Source organism: Puma concolor, chromosome A2 (genome assembly GCF_028749965.1).
Source record: "Puma concolor isolate L17-30 chromosome A2, mPumCon1.1.hap2, whole genome shotgun sequence".
NCBI classification, from domain to species: Eukaryota; Metazoa; Chordata; class Mammalia; order Carnivora; family Felidae; genus Puma; species Puma concolor.
The window spans coordinates 140,316,827-140,332,447 of record NC_141668.1 but is presented as its reverse complement, the minus strand read 5'-3'; the positions used below and the strand labels follow the sequence as shown (position 1 = coordinate 140,332,447).

At 41.0% G+C, this 15,621-nt stretch overlaps 1 protein-coding gene and 1 pseudogene across 8 annotated transcripts in view; both read left to right on the top strand.

Moving 5' to 3' along the window:
- Window positions 1-15,621, top strand: part of ATXN7 (ataxin 7) — a 134,622-nt gene that overhangs the window by 20,822 nt on the left and 98,179 nt on the right. For 4 of the 8 annotated variants that reach the window (XM_025915983.2, XM_086697687.1, XM_086697689.1 and 1 more), the window contains exon 2: window positions 7,672-7,770. The gene's annotated coding sequence lies outside the window, so the exon portion shown is untranslated. Of the gene's footprint in view, window positions 1-7,671; window positions 7,771-9,583; window positions 9,606-15,621 lie in introns of those variants that run through there. The other 4 variants (XM_086697688.1, XM_086697686.1, XM_086697690.1 and 1 more) reach the window with 3 other exon arrangements.
- Window positions 2,909-7,648, top strand: LOC147583565 (transmembrane protein 14C pseudogene; annotated as a pseudogene).

Below are 15,621 nucleotides of genomic sequence, written 5' to 3'. Positions count from 1 at the left end.
TGTACTCTCTCCCTCTCAAAAGAAATAAATAAACTTAAAAAAAAAATAAAGAGGAAGGGTAGGGGAATTAAAAAATCCTGCAAGCATTATTAATAAAAATTAATATTTATCACACTAGCCACGGCTTTGACTGTGAGCCAGTTGGTAGTAACCTCAGGCAAGCCATTTAACTATTTTAGACCTTCATTTCCTCATTTATAAATGTTCTTCATAGTGCTGTGGTGAAGATTACAAAGGGTAGTACATGCAAAGTATTTAGCACAGGGGCTGGCCCAGAATAAACACTCAGTAAAAGTTGTTACTATTATTGGTAGTGTTAATAAGTATGCCTCCAGTGTTAAATACTGGCTAGCTGTTCATTTATTTGACATCTTTCCTAAAGGACAGTGCTAGAGTAGCAAAGAATGATTTGACTAAGTATATTTATGTGGATTTTAGAATTTGATAACCCTACTCCAGTGATAGGAGGTTAATGTCCCCCTGGCAGAATATTGGGGGAGCAACGCTTTCTGTCCCTCTGAGGCTCCCCTCCTCCCTGTCAACACCACAGAATTTTTATTCCTCTATCAAGAGGACAGTAGGAGTCATGGCCTTGACTTCTCATCCCTCCTTCCCTTTTTTCCTCTATAGGTGGATTTGGCCTGGAAGAGTGAGGGTGGATGCCAGAACAGCTACATATTGCTCAGGCGTAATTGCAAGTTCTTAGCAAGGCAGGAGCATCCCACCCCAGGCCCACATTATCTTGAGTGGTTGGGTAGCTGTCAGAGCCTGTGGTTCCACTGAATTCAATTCTGTTCAGCAGGCATTTATTAACACTTAAAATATCAGGCCCTGGGGATACAAGGGTGAAATGTTGCAGACCCTGCCTCTAAGAAGCCCATTGAGGGACTTAGGTGTGATGACCTGAAGAGGTTTATCGGGGTTTGTTTTGAAGGCTGGATATGAGTTGCTTGGAAGGTAGGAAGGAGAAGTTTCCAGTGGCAGGAACAGAGGTAGGGATTGCTGTGCTGGGTGGCAGTAGAAGGAATGGTTTTAAGCTCCACTTTGGTATGCAGCTGCCTCACTGTTACCCCTTTAGGGCCTCATCTCACAAGTCTCCGTTTTTTCTCTGCTAAAGGAGTGCAGTGAAAGTTCCTACATCATAGAACGGGGAGGATTACGTGAGAGAATGCATGTAAAGGATTTACTGTGTGTTGAAAATGGGCACATAGTAAGTGTTTAGTAATTGTCAGCTACAACTGTTATTGTCATGTGCTTTTGTAATTGACGTACAGATCTACTGACTTGAGCAAGTATTTTGCGCAAAGTGGAGAATTATTGACAACTGTATTATATTTTTGTTTCTCCTTTAGGCTCATGGTGAAATAGTGTACCATAGTTCCAATTGATGGAAAATGGCTTACCCCTCAGCTAAAAAGAGAGTAAGCCCAGTTAACCTCAGCGAAGCCTGGGGAAGTTGGGGCTTGAGATGGGAGAGCCACACGACCTGAAATGGCAAGGGAAGTGAGGGATAGTTATATGGAAACCTTTCGTGAGAAGGGAGGGGCTGAATGTGGATGGAAACCTTCTAGTGCCAGGCACTGTCAGAAAATGGAGACTGTTTTAGAAGTGCTGAGATTCCATGTGCAGATTCACAGAGAATCGAGAAAGCCCTAGTGACTGACTGCAGAGACTAAAATGTACCCATGAAACCAATGCCAGAGGTGTTGGGAGTCCTTACTAGTAAGTGATTTCAGCTTCCTTTTTATTTTTTAATATTTATTTTTTGGAGAGTGAAAGTAGGGCAGGGACAGAGAGAGGGGGACAGAGGACCTGAAACAAGCTCTGTGCTGACAGGCTGACAGCCTGCGAGCCCAGTGCGGGGCTCGAACTCACGAATCATGAGATCATGACCGGAGAAGAAGTCGGACACTCAGTTGACTGAGCCACTCAGGCGCTCTCTCAGCTCCCTTTTTAGCAGTTATGTTTTCCTATTCTCATCTGGTGTTGAATGGAGTGACCTGGGGCAGACCCTGAAGCTCAGTAGGTGGAAAACTCCAGCCGACCTTTGAAGGGGTGGATACCCAGTAGCACCACTAAAAGTCAGGCTGTGGGGAGTATAGAGTTTCATTCTTAAATTTGTTTTGCCAGGGAGAAAGCCTGTCAGGGTGAAAGCAAGGAAGAGAATGAGTAAACCACATTAATCCATATTTCTGGAGAATTACAGGTGACATGTCATCTGTTTTTAAAATGTTTAGTCTGTGTTGTTTCATATGGGAGATCTTAGAAGAGCCTTAGGATAACAACATGAGCTCAGGGTCACACACAAGAGACAGGTGTATAAGGGAAACAAGTGATACAGCTAGGAGGGAACTTTGAAAAGAACGTGCCCAGTGACAAGGGGCAGCCTGTGACAGCATCAGCCAGTTATCCCCACGCAGGAGAGCTGGCCCCAGGGGCCACATTTATTAACTTTCCAAAAGCAAAAGGGAATACGGAATTTTATGTAAACCTTCCCACCTTTTAGTAGTAGCAGCAAATTCCTCTTTCCCCCTAAGATCGCCAAAGAAACAGACAATAAGGTGAACTGTTTTAGGCCTGTGGACTCTGTAGCGAGGGTCAAAGAGCGGAAAGAAAAATATGTAGCCCAGGGGTTAGGCCTTTCAGCTGAACACATGGTCAACTCCAGTGCCAGGCATGGTACCTGGCGTGGAGCACATGCTCAGTACGTTTTTATTGAGTAAATAAATGGAGCAAACCTCTGTTCGTTGTCAGTCTTTCTGTGGGCAGAATGGAGAGACCGGAGCTGGCCTCCCCTTAGCTCTAACTTAGAGAATCGAGTCAGAACTTGCATTGCCGCCCTTGTAGGGCCCTCTCTACCCTCTTCACTTCCCTTTCATGCCCTTGAAGAGGGCACCTAGGGTGAGTAGCTATTCAAGCTCCTACATTTAAGAAGGTTTAAGACATAAAAAGAAGTTTATGCTGTTCTGCTTCAGTACGGGGCCAACTGAGTTTAGCGTGTTTTTCTTTCCTCTATCATGGTTAGTGCATTTTTGTTTAATTTTGACAGACTTGGCGGTATAATAAGTGATCTAGATTATGCCTTAAATTACAGTGAGGCTCTCAGAGTCTTAAAAGTACATAAAAATGTTCTGGAAAATAAGTCATTTTCCCTGTAAAGGTTGATATTGTTCGTGTAACTGTGGGCTGGTCTCTGTTTAAAGGTAATGAGGGGCACTTGGGTGGCTCAGTGAGTTAAGTGTCCCACTCTTGGTTTTGGCTCAGGCCATGATCTCGTGGTTCAGGAGTTCCGAGCCCCGTATCAGGCTCTGCACTGACAGCATGGTGCCTGCTTGGGATACTCTCTCTCCCCCACTTTCTCTGCCCCTCCCCTGTTCATGTGCATGTGCTCTCTCTCTCTCTCTCTAAATAAACTTAAAAAAAATAAAGGTAATGAGAGGATTTTTCTAAACCCTTGGACATTCCGCAGAATCTTCTTGTACAACAAATGCTGGTGGTATCTGCCCTTTAAAAAACAAAACTTTTGGTTTCCGGGGGGCCTGGACTCCACACCTCACGGCTTGTGCGCCATGGGTGCAGTCTTAGGGGAAGGAAGTGCAGGCCTGGTGTACTCTTCTATCTGGTCGGAGTGAAAGAGAACAATGCAGAAGGACTCTGGCCCACTAGTGCCTTTACACTGGATTGGCTTTGGCTATACTGCACTGGTTGCTTCTGGTGGGATCATTGGCTTTGCAAAAAGCAGGTAACGTCCAGTCACGGGCTGCTGGGCTTGTTTTTGGAAGTGTAATAGGCCTGGGTGCTTATCAGCTGTCTCAGGATCCGAGGAACATTGGGTTTTCCTAGCTACATCTGGAACCTTAGCTGGCATTATGGGGATGGATGAGATTCTACCACTCTGGGAAATTTCTGCCTGCGGGCCTAATCGCGGGTGCCAGTTTCCTGATGGTCGCCAAACTTGTGTGTTGAATAGACCCCATCAGTAGTGGTCATGTCCGAGCATGGACTCATGAAGATTTTAAAAACTTCCATTATTTTTTAATGTATTAAGAGAAACAAATGCAGCATTTTCACATATTCTGACATTTTACTTAAAAAAAAAAAATGGCATTGAACTTTCCAGAAGAAGAAATCATTCACTATCATTATAGCCTTAAAGAGACAGTGGTTTGTAACCCAAGAGCTCCTTATTACAGTTTGATTCTTGTGTGTTGATGTTCTCTCTTCTCTCTGTGACTGTAGGTAAAGCCTCAAGGGGTAAAATGTTAGGTATCAACTTTGGGGACCCCAAAACCCCATGCCCAATCAGAACAGTGTGAAAAAAATCTCTTCTGAGCTTTAGAGTTTCTGTTCTTTGGCTCATCTTAGAACACAGACCTAATTTGAAATTATGTCAAATGGAATATCAATGAAAATAAAATTTATCATAAATAATAAAAAAAATTTTTTTGATCTTTATTTTTGAGAGAGAGAGAGGGAGGGGCAGAGAAGGAGAAGGAGACACAGAATCTGAAGCAGGCTCCAGGCTCTGAGCTGTCAGCATAGAGCCCGACGTGGGGCTTGAACTCACGAACTGCGAGATCATGACACGAGCCAAAGTCGGACGCTTAAACGTCTGAGCCACCCAGGGCCCCAATAATAAAAAAAATTAAAAAAAAAAAAAACAACACCAAAACTTTCTACTGTCTTGAACAAGATTATTTTTGTTGCACTTAATCAAGAATCACTTGAACTTTCAGGCTCAGACCAGGGGAGCCATTTACTCTGTAGGTCCAGGGGATTCTTAAACACTTAGGGAAGGAAATGCTTTGGGCCTCTGGTGGACCATACCTGGGACAGGAATGTCCTAGAACCCCTTCCACCCACCTCCCCGCAGACCAGCTTTTTCCCTTTCTTTGCTCTGGAACTTCGTGGGCTCCTGGCTCAGATTTGCTCTGAGCAGCACTTCCATTCTTCTCTTTGCTGACAGGCTTTTTCCTATAGACTGAGAGTACATGGGAGTGGCTTGCAGCCTAGACCAGAGTAGACCCTCCTCATTCTAAACTCTAGTTCCAAGGAGGACAAATAGAATGTCTCACTTTGGGTCTTGTGTCCAACTTTGGCCAAAACAGAGGAGTTTGGAGTAGCATAATACAAATATGACTGGCATGGGCTTGAGAAGTACTTAGAAAAAAGGGTCACCATAGGCTAGGCAGCTCCTCTAGAAGAAAGGCATCTGCTATAGTCTTGTACTTGCCCTCCCCCTCCCCCAAAAAAGAGTAAATAAATTTATGCTTCTCAGGAGTTTAGAGGAATTCAAGTTATGTCTTTTTTATTTCCTTTTCTCCCATCTTTAATTGGCTGTCATTTAAAAGAAACATCTGGAGCACCTGGGTAGCTCTGTCTGTTAAGCGCCCGACTTCGGCTCGGGTCATGATCTAATGGTTCATGTGTCTGAGCCCCACATCAAGCTTTGCACTGACAGTGCAGAGTCTGCTTGGGATTCTCTCTCTCCTTCTCTCTCTGCCCCTCCCCCCCTCAAAATAAATAAACTTTAAAAAAATAAAAAGAAAAAGTCTTGTTAAAAATTCTATTCATTGAATGTTACATAGCAGGTGGTGAATGAATGAAAGCTGTCAAGTTCTATGTTTCTATTCTTAGCAAATGCTTTCCAGTCTACCTTTTAAACAATTTCTCTTTGTCTTTGCAAAACAAAATTAAGTTGCTGTTTAGGCAGATTGGTGTACTGGCAAGGGAACTGAAAGAATACCAAAGGCCTCCATTCTAGTTCCAAGTCCAAACCATTTATTTGCTGGGTAATCTTGAGCAAATTATGACCTCTCTCCATCTGTTTCCTTACTAGTAAAATGGAGATCATAACAACAGCTCTTTTGAGCACAGTGGTCTCGTGAAGATAAAAAAGGAGGACATATACAAACAAAGGATAGTTTTCTTCCCCCTATCCCGAGAGAAGTTACTATTTTTAAGTGCTTATTTTTAGTAGCTGCCACTACCTTTTTATCTCTCAGAGTCTCCCTTAAAGCATTTTTAAGGTATGCAGGCCAATAAGTGGTGAATTCTTTTAAAGGTAGAAACTATCTTGGGGGCGATTTCGTAGAGTACCCCAAATCTGGTGACTTGCTTGGGTACTTTGGCGATCTGGCTAGATTTCCTGAGGGAAAATGGGAAAATAGTTGACCTAACAACATCCTGTCAAGCACAGAGTTTAACCTGAGGCCAGTGCTGTTCAACCTCCACCTGGTCAGCTCTGAAGCAATCAGTAACCACCTGAGTGGTTACTTCTAACAAAACATCTTTATTGGCTGTCTCCATCCTGGTAATTTGTAGCTTCCTTTGAGTGATTTTGCATAGCTGTAAAGTGTTTAGGATGCAAAGAAATGAATGTTGGCTTTTATTGGAAATAAGGCAGAAAAAGAACACTAAAATGGAAATCAGAGAAAAAATTTAAAAGATAGGAGACTAGGAAGGAATTAGGAATCCAGGGAAGGGAACATCTGGCTTATAAAGATTGTAGGAATGGTTACTGAATGATTACATTACTGGGTAACATTTTGTGGGTGAATGAAACAAACTGTTTTTAAAAGGAAGAGGGAAAGGATATGATCCAGGAATAACTTAAAAGCCAATGAAGATAATTATGAATAAATGTTCAAAACATGGCATAGAATTTCAGCCGCTGACTTTTCAAAGATGCTTTATTAGTGTCTCAGACCATAGAAATTTTTAGCTTACTCTCCTAGATTATATGAAAATAAATAAAAATTAAGCAAAGCAACCTTCTTGCCACCCACCTTTGGTATGTAGCTTGTGAGAATTATAGGAAGAGATGTGTGTTAATAGTGAATTTTTCATATGAAAGTAGCCTGCCTTGTGCTTTATACCTTGACAGCATCTGTTCCAAAGCTGTGTCATTACCTGTATTTGCTGTTGTTTCTCTTCTGCTGCATGTCAAACTTGAAAACCAGCTTAATTTCTAATTCTAGATTATTAACCTTTAATCCCTTGACTCCTTAACTCAGTGCTACTCTACAAATTAATTTTAATAGTAGCCACATTCTACTTGAAATTTATATATACACATATGTATGAAAATATGTAGATGATGGAGTACATAATTCCTTTGTGCTTTTTAGAAAGATGGCTTAATTGAGTTTTTGTTTTCTGTTTGTACTATTATGAATTGCTTATATAAATTGCTGAGTGATAAAGGATGGAGTGAGCTCTCTAAATAATAATCTCATTCGGTGTGTGTGTGTGTGTGTGTTTTAAATTTCTGATACTGACAGGTTTCATAAGGGTAGGCTTTCTGAATAACCATTTCAAAAATTAAGTGAAAAGTCATTAGTGGCAAATTACACACAACGATTTTAAGCCTCAGGAGACTAACTCTGTGTACACATTGAATAGTATTTATTCTTAGTTTGTTGTAAATATAGCCAATTAAATTCACTGTAAAAAAAAAACAAAACAAAAAACAAAACAAAAACAGAAACAAAAACAAAACAATAACCTGAATTGCATTTGTTGTAAAATTGGTAAAGTGCTCGAATTTTAACACTTTGACATTTCAAAGCACATATAATAATTTTGGAACATCTGGCAACTAATGAGATTGTAGATTTCTGATTAGCTTTATTCTTTGTTTCATCCTTTTCCCCCTTTCTCTTTTTGTAGATCTGAACAGAATTAAGAAGACAGAACTTCCACAATCATAGCAGATGAAGATCCACTGGTAAATCAATCAGAAATTTTGGCCTGCCCGCCAAGGAAAAGGTAATTAGCTGTCTCAACATAGCTCAGCTGAATGAATGCAGTGCTTCTGATTATAATAGAGTTTGAATTTTACCAAAGGATGATGGTTTTTAAAGTTCAGGGTACCTGTGTAAGATCTCCAGTATAACCTTGAATATGATCTTACTAATATGACATGACTGTGAATTTAAGAGTACAATATTATTAGGTATGTGTTTGTCAAAAGAAAAAGTGCTAAATAACCATCCGCAACTTCTAGGAGAACTTTGGAGATAGGAGCATTCCCTGTCCCCCATCCATGTCTACTTTTTGCTAGGAATTTGTCCAAAGACATGCTCTTATGTTTCTGTCCAGTTCCACTTTACCTAGCTTCTCTTTTCTTTTCTCCACAAGCAATATAGAGCCAGCTGCTCAGAGCAGGGAAGATCCTAAGCAAAGTGTAAAATAGGCAGGAGTTCTTCAGGCACACTTTCTGGGCCCAGTGCCTTTGCCCAGGTCAGTACAAAAAAAGCAGCCACTATTAATTGAGTTTCTCACTGTATATTTGCCATTGTGCATTTACTATTTGGGGAAGAAGGTGGTAAGTTTCACATAATGTGAAAAAGAAGAAAAGTTCCTGGAGGAAATGTTTTTTTAAGTTTATTTGTTTATTTTGAGAGAGAGAGCTAGAGAGAGAGACAGCACATGCCTGAGTGAGGGAGAGGCAGAGAGAGAGGGAGAGAGAATCCCAGGCAGGATCCACGTGGTCAGCACAGAGCCTGACATGGGGCTTGAACTCACAAACCCACAGATCATGAGCTGGGCCAAAGTAGAGTCAAACATTTAACTCACTAAGCCCCCCAGGCATCCTAGGGAGGAATTTTTATTAAAACAAAACAAGAAAATCCATCTTCCTGTCTACTCCTGAAAGGACTGAGGGGGCTTAAGATGCAGTTTAAGATGAGTCATTTAGGGATAAAATTGAACACAATGCCAACAGGGAAGACCAGAGTTTCAACTTCTGAAATTGATCAGCTTGTATATTTAGGCAACAGACAAATGCAATGCTTCAGTGAAGTTTAGACAACTATAGCCAAGATGGAAGGAAACACTGTAAACAACACGAACATTCACCTTCAAAGATAACATTTTGAACAAAACAAACAGAAACAGGAACTTCAGGAAGGATGTAGCTTTTTTTTTTTTTTTTTTTAATGTTTCTTTTGAGAGAGACAGAGGGGGAAGGAACAATCCCAAGCAGGCCTCACATTAGGTGCAGAGCCTGATGTGGGGCTCGATCCCAGGAACCGTGGGATCATGGCCCAAGCCAAAGTCAAGAGTGGGATGCTTAGCCATCTGAGCCACGCAGGCGCCCTAGGATGTAGCTGTGTGTTTAGAATAAGTGACTGGGCTTTTCTGAAGTCTCTGCCTTCAAAATGGGCCTTTAAAATTTTCTGACCTGAAGCTGAAAAGGCAGACGCCTCACAAAGGGTGGCGTTCATTGAGGAATGTCTGAAAAGTGCCAGAGAAGAGAGGAGCAGGGTTTTCCTAGATGGTAGTGAGCACCTGGCAGTGGTGGGATGTGGGGGTTCAGGGGGAGGTAGAGAGAAAACACATTTGACCGAAATGCCAAAGGAGCTGTTTAGCCTGTGATTTTCATTGAGCGTCCACTCTGAGCAGAGGGATTGTTCCTGAGGAGGAAAAGAGAATAGGAGGTGGTTTTCACAGACTACAAGTATGACTTCCTCTTTTTTGAATAGTGTTCAGATGAAAAGACTAATATGATACCAGGAAGTCAGTGACAAAGGGCAGGGAAGGAAGAAGTATAACAAACTCAAGTCTGCCGGAAGAAGTGTGACGAAGTCACATCCAGACAGGTAGAAGCATGAAATGCGCCAGGAGAACTGTGAGAAACTGTCAAATTCATGGCCAGTGTAAAAGGGCAGCCCCTTTTTAGTGTCAGCTGAGTATAGGCCCAATACCTATTCAACAAATGTTTCTTGAGCACCCTCTTGTGTCATGCTGTACTCTCTGGGCATTGGGGATCAGAGGGACAAAAATCTCTGCCACTGTAGCACTTTTTTAATGGAAATAAATAGATAATAGATACAATATAGTAAGTAAATATATTGTACTAGATGGTGATAGTTGGTTGGGAAAGCAGCTTAGGATAATGAGAATCAGGTGTGCTGAGGAGGGCTGGAGCTGCAGTGTTAAATAAAGGTGATCAGGGTAGACTTTTTTTTTTTTTTTTTTGATGTTTGTTTATTTTTGACAGAGGGACAGAGTGTGAGCAGGGGAGGAGCAGAGAGAGAGGGAGACATAGAATCTGAAGCAGGCTCCAGGCTCTGAGCTGTCACACAGAGCCTGATGAGGGGATCGAGCCCATAACTGAGAGATCGTGACCTGAGCCAAAGTCAGACACTTAACCGACTCACCCAGATGCCCCAAAATACTTGCATATCTTAAACTTACATAATGTTAAATGTCAATTATATTCCAATAAAGCTGGAAAAATGGAAACATTATACAAATTGTATGTTAATAAGAAGTCCCTTTAATTACATTCTTTCACTTCCTGTTCTCCCTAAGTCCAGAGTTACCTCAACTGTTTTCTATGCATAGATTTGTCATTATGATTATTACGGTTTCACAAAAATAGGCACATAGTCTGTAGTATTTTGCATGTTGCTTTTAAAAAATTTATACTTTGGCTGTCTTTCCACTTGTTTCTTTTGGGCTGCTACATTATATGCGGTACTTTCATTTGTAAAAAAAAAAAAAAAAAAAAAAATGTGAGAAGCAAAAGTGGGGCACCTGGGTGGCTCAGTCACTTAAGCATCCTGATTTTGGCTCAGGTCATGATCTTACGGGTTTGTGAGATCGAGCCCCCGTGTTAGGCTCTGCGCTGACAGCATAGAGCCTATTTGGGATTCTTTCTCTCCCTCTTTCTCTGCCCTTCCCCTGCTTGCTCATGTGCATGCACTCTCTATCACTCTTTTTCAAAATAAATAAGTAAACTTATTTTAAAAAAGAAGAAAAGCAAAGACCTCTATTACAAAGAGGATGAGGTATCATAAAATATAAGAATAGCTAACACTTAATGAGTACTGACTATGTGACAAGTGCTGTTCTGAACATATTACATAATTGACTCCTGGTAACAACCTTGCAAGTTAGAATACTGTTGGGATACTGTATAGATGAGGGGTACATACCCTTGTGGTCCTCCTTTTACAGAGAAGCTAACTGAGGGAGAGACAAAATGTGTCCTGTTCAGGCCCAGAGTTAGGCAGTGGCAGAAATGGGCTCTGGGACAAGTTTTACCTCCCCCTGATGGTCGTCTCCCACCATCACCTCTTTGTAGGTCTAAACATTCTCATCACTCCCAAAGGACGGTCCTGTTTCTATTAAACGGTAACTCCTCGTTTTCCCCTCCCCTCAGGCCCTGAAAGCCACCCGGCTGTTCTCTGTCTCTGTACATTTTCCTATTCTGGATATTTTACATACATGAAGTCATACAGTACGTTTTTGTGTCTGGCTTCTTTTACTTGGCTTGTGTTTGAGGATCCTCTGTGTTGTAGCATGTACCAGAACTTTACTCCTTTTAATTGCTGAATAATACTCCATTGTGTGTATACATTGATCAGTTGATGGGCCTTTGGGTTGCTCCCACCTTTTGGCTATTTATTGTAAGTAATGCCATTATGAACATTGGTGTACAAATATCTGTTTGAGTCCCTGCTTTCAATTCTTTTGAATATATACATCTAGAAATGGAATTAGAGGATCTTATTGTAAATCTGTGTTTAACCTTTTGAGGGACTGCCAAATTGTTTTCCACAGGGGTTGTACCATTTTGCATTCCCACCAGCAATGTACAAGAATTCCATTTTTCTCTCACATCTTTGCCAAGATTGTTTTTTTCTGTTTTGCTTTGATAATAGACATTCTTTTGGTTGGGAATTGGTATCTCACTGTGGATTTTCTAGTATTTCACTAATGACAAATGATGCTGAATATCTTTTCATTTGCTTCTTGGTTATTTGTGTTGTCTTCTTTGGACAAATGTCTGTTGAGATCCTTTGCCAATTTTGAAAATTGGATTATTTGCCTCCTTTTTTTTTTTCTTTTTTGAGTTGTAAGATTTCTTTATACATTCTAAATACAAGTTCGTTATCAAATATGTGATTTGCAAATTTTTTCTCCCTGTGGAGTCTTTTTACTTTTTGAGAGTGTCCTTTGAAGCACAAAGGTTTAATGGTTTTGGTGAAGTCCAGCTTATCTCTTTGGCTCTGTTTTTAAGAAATACTTGGTAAGTCAGGTTCTAGACTCTAGCTTATTAACCACTGATTTAGGATTGCTGCTCTCTGCTGCCACTCCCCCCAGAAACCATTTGGAAAAATGCTAATGCTTTGTGCAAAATACCTGTTTTCTGAAGTGGAGAGAGGCAGAGAGCTCTGGAGAGTAGGGAGGGTGGATTTCTCACCAGTAGCAATTTTGTTTCAGTTCGATTTTTTCCTGCTCCTGAAGTTCCTTCACTTGGACCAGTGTGGTGGGGAGGAGGCTGTGATCAAAGTCTCTGGGTCCTGCAGGTTTTACATTGATCAAAATAGAGGCTAAGCTAGGTTAAGTAGGTTAAAATGTCAGAAACTTTGCCTTCTGTCCTAGATTGTAGCATTTAAAATCAGAATGTCCATGGGATGTAGTAATTGTGTGTTTCTAGGAAGAAAGGTTTAGGGACTGTCACATCTAGAGGGTCATTTGGGTTAAGGTCTCCCCTTTTATGTGAGAAAATATGTGTTTGGGGTAGGATTTGAAGACAGAAAACTACATTCATTCATTCACTCACATGTTTAGTGGAAAATAGTTAAGTCTGCATGCCATTTATCTCTACCAAGGAGAGGAACGTTTTATTTTGGAGGTGGATGGGGGATTAAAGCCTTTGTGGAATAGTCTGTCCTTTGGGAAAGAAGCAGTACAAACCCCGATGGCTATAGGATCAGGGTGTACACAACAATGGGGAAAAGCAAGGGGGTCATGTTGGTGAGGTCTAGGACTTTGCTCAGAACTGGAACTTTGCTGGGGGAAGGGGAAAGAAAGTTGTGTTGTTCCTTCCCTCTTGTACTAACACACCTGCACTGTTGGTCCTGGAGTGTAGCCTAAAGGCATTTTGCTGACGAGCTTTGGGACCTGGCCACCACACATCTTATGGTAGGTAGATTCCAAGTTCCCAAAGACACGCTTAGGTTGGGAATGCAGACAGTCGATCCCTGGGAAAAGTAAGCATATATCTCATTGCTACCTTGCTTTCAGAACCCATACTCTTAACCCCAGTCCATGAAGTCCTGTGATTTAGAGGTGGGGATGAGTTCTCATGGGCTTAGTGTGAGGGATCAGGAAAGCTTTTGTTAAAGAAAAGGGATTTGAGGAAGGACTTGGCTAAACAGTAGGATTTAAGCCAAGGGAGGGAAAGTATTATAAATAGAGTGACCTTTATGAACAAAGCTTGGGGGCTGCTGTCTGGAGTGGGGAGCGTGTTTGAAGCTATCACTTGGTCATTTTGGCTGAATTGTAGAGTACCTGCTGGAGGGAACTCTGTGGGCATGGTGGCATGGGACCAACTCTAGAGGACCCTGAGTGCTAGGAGAGAAGTTTTTACTGAATTCAGTGGTCAGTGGGGAGCCCCTAAAACTGTTAGAGCAAGAACTGACATAAAACTAAAGCCATTCTTCATTCTGCAAGACTGGTGTGATAGTATAGCATGGGTAGGTTAAAATTGGGGCTTTCCATGTGACAGCATAAAAATGGCTAACGGTGCTTTTGTACTATGAGCTCTCCTGATACTCCTCATGAAGCAGATAACTCCTGTTTTACTAATTTTATAGATGATGAAACTGGTACAGAGAGGTTAAATATGTAACTCCCCAGAGTTACATAGCTAGTACGTGGTAGACGGGGATTCAGCCTGGGCGGGTCAGCTCTAGAACTCCTGTTCTTAACTGGCGGCCCTATAAGGTGGTAACACTTACAGTCACTTCAGTGAAACACTGAACACTGCAACAGTACAAGGAAGACATAGGAAATTATTTTTAACAGTGTGTTTAATCTTTGCATTTTATTGCATCTGAGGCAGTGCACCAGAACTTTATATAGTCAGCCTCTCTTTATAGCTAAACGCTGGTCTGACTTTTTCCATTTTTTTTCCCATAACTTTTTCCCCCACTATTCTTGTTTTTCTTTTCTTTTCTTTTTTTTTTTTTTAAAGCTACTTAAAGGCTTTAAGTGAAGATTTTAAATCAAGTTTGTTAGTAGTTTAAATTTGCAGGCCAGTATTAAATCCCTAGAAACACTTGATCTGTATTCAATTTAAAGTTAAAACTTATTACTTTGTATTTTTAAATCTTTCTTTTCCTTCAAACAGTCTGGTATTAGTGGTGAATGTTTCTTTGGGAGAATTCATCCGCAGCTACACACATGTGATTAAGAAAACAAACTCAGTATTCAAAATGTTGTGCGTCTTGGCAAATGACACAGCTTGTAGAATGAATACGTGTACGGGTTAAGTCTTTAAAAAGATAATTGCCCTCATCTTTAAATTTCCACCTTTGCAACCATCCTTATTATTTCTGATTTTGCACTTGATTGTCAGGAATGCCAGCCACTGAGCTGAATTCAATTTCCTCCTTCCACTGTTCTCCCCCTGCTGGAATAGAGGTATTCATGACAGGCTTTAAGGATTTCACTAGAGGGAGCACAGTTAAAGGGTTCTTGCCTGCCAACCTCACATGCAGAAGAGAGCCCTGGCTCTGGAGAAGAAAGAGGGAGAGAGAGAGGTGTGGTCAGAGGAGGGAGAGAGGATATGAATTAAGGCTCAGCCAATTTTAAGAGAAATAAACCAAAACCAAAATACTCCTAATTCAGGGGATCTGAGTTTCTTGTTTCTCAAATGACTGCAGTCCTTTGGGGTTGATAATGGAGAATCTCTGTTACCAGCCCTGTAATTTGCACAGATAAATATACCGTGGTTCCTGGTTTTCAAGTTTATTAAGATGTTGTAGTGGGACCAGTGGGGATTTTTTCCAAATAAAAAGGAGGTTGTGTGGGCTCTTGCATCTTAGAGGTTTTGGACAGTTTCAGCCATTTTACATTAAACCAGATTTAAAGAGTGGAAAAGATCAACTTTTATTTTTGCCACTTAGTGATGCCTTTGGCCTTTGAACAAAGCATTTTACAAGTGGATCTGCTGTGCGAAGAATACTTTTTGTAAAGAGAGACCTTGTTACCCTTGGCACCTACTGGGAACGTCCCTAAATTTGGATGGTGAAGTCAGGCCATATTTTAAATGCATCCCTGGAAGAGATGAAATGTTCAGAATTTGGCAGCATTTCGCCTCTGACGGCCTAGTTCTTAAGCCACATACAGTCTAATTGGTGGTGACAGCCTTTTGCATAAGAGCATTTTGATGAATTAAATTATTTCCAGTACTTCTTATTCTTCTCATGTCGTCAGCAAAATCGCTATGTTGTGTTTACCTTGTGCCTACCAGGTACAATGTGTTAGGCAATAAGGAAATGTTTGATCAATTGAGTCCTCATTAGTCAAACCTTATAAAACATAGCATTTATCTATGCAGATAGATATTGAAGATCCTCATAGCTGTGAGACATAATCAGTATGCTGGCAGGAACACTGATAGCATACAAGGCACACTACTATATTAAAATAATTACATTAAATGAATATAAATTGTATTAGCAATTTTCTCTTTATATTTGGGGGGGTATAGAGGACAGGTACTTCGGTAAGAAGTCCTTAGGGTTTTTTATTATGGCCTGGTAGGTAAAATAAGTACTTGAGTTTCTGCTGTACTCTTGTTTACAGACTGTGCCC